The sequence below is a fragment of the Zosterops lateralis genome (assembly GCF_965231275.1).
Source record: "Zosterops lateralis genome assembly, chromosome: 5".
NCBI classification, from domain to species: Eukaryota; Metazoa; Chordata; class Aves; order Passeriformes; family Zosteropidae; genus Zosterops; species Zosterops lateralis.
In genome coordinates, this window is record NC_139766.1 from 62,396,840 (window position 1) to 62,398,332 (window position 1,493).

Consider the following 1,493-nt stretch of genomic DNA (forward strand, 5'->3'; position numbering starts at 1 on the left):
GGAACCTGCCTTCAAAGTGATGTGTTAATGGGTTTGGGCTTGGGGTGTGTGTGTAGGAGCGAAGCTTGGAAGATGTGCAGATGCCTGATCTCACTCGTGCTCTCATCCTTTCCTTTGTGCAATTTCCTGACCACAGAACTACAGGGAATGCACCAAGATACACAGCTTCCTGTTGATCTTTATCTTTTTTCTTTTGTACTGCTATTGCTTGGACTTCCTTAGGCTCATTCCTGCCAGGTGTCTGGTGTAAGAAGAGCAAGTAGCCTTGCTAAGAGGCACACTGTTCTGAACCTCTCTGAATATCTGAAATTACAATAAGGTAATATTCCCCCCACCCTCCCCCAGGGATAAGACTTCAAAAGCAGCAGCAGTTCCAGTGCATTTCAGGGATCTGAAAAATGAAGTTGAAGCCATTGTCAAGTTACCTGGTTTTGAAAAACTGAAAATAACTAAAGGAACATTGTTCAGAAAAGAAAACGCTCCTCCATCAAATGTCGTATCTGGAAGCTTATGCTACCTGAATCCCTCTTTTTGTAGATCAAATTCTCGATGTGGTAGAGTTGATTTAAAAAGTCTCAGCCTTTTCAGGAAAACTAGATTTTTAAAGAGGGTTAAAAGAGGGTTTAAAGAGTCTCACATTTTGGTAAAACAAGGAATACTTCTGTGCACTTCCTTTTTTGCTTGTTGGTATTTTTGTGTTTGTTTTGAACGTTTTGCTTATTTGTTCTGATTTTTTAAAAATCATTTTCGTCATGTTCTTCAGTGTGGTTTTCTCTTCCTCAAGATGATGTAGGGTCTGGGAGGCAGGAAGGGCCACTGCCATTTCCTGGGGTAGCTACTGGATCCATCCACTGTTGAATGAAGTGATGAGGTGAAGTTGTGGAGCCTTGGAAGGGTGGGTACTGGGGCATAAGCTGCACTCATTTCTGTAGACTTTGGCACTTCTCCTGCTGATGTGGTACTTGAATACCTGGCTAGAGGTTTCTGAGCAGTACAGAAGTGTTGAGGGACTGCTGGTGGATTGGTAGCTGGCTGTAGAGACCTGATGGTCTGGCACTGCCTGACTTTGTGTTGTCTGTAACTGTTCCTGTCATGTTGACCCATCTGGAATAACACCATGGAGCAGTGGGAGCAGGTATTTGTACTTCCATGCACCGTTGCACTGAGTGTTTCCAGGCTCTCAGCTTTGGCACACAGCAGGCACTGGATTGGTTTTACCTCTTTACCCGGAACTGGTGGGGCCCTTATGAAAAGCAGTGTTGGCTCTGGAGCTGTGTGCTCCTTCCAAATGGAAACTCCCGAGCAGGTCAGCTGCTTTCTGGCATGGGGTGGCTCAAGGGAATGCTAGCCTGCCCTGGGACTCCTGGGACTTGGCACAATCTCTTTAGGAGGATCTAATCTGTAAATTACAGCAGAGAGGAGAATTTAATCTCCCAGTTACAGCATGTAATTGGTAATGCAAACATCGATAAACCCACCCCGCGTCAGGGCTG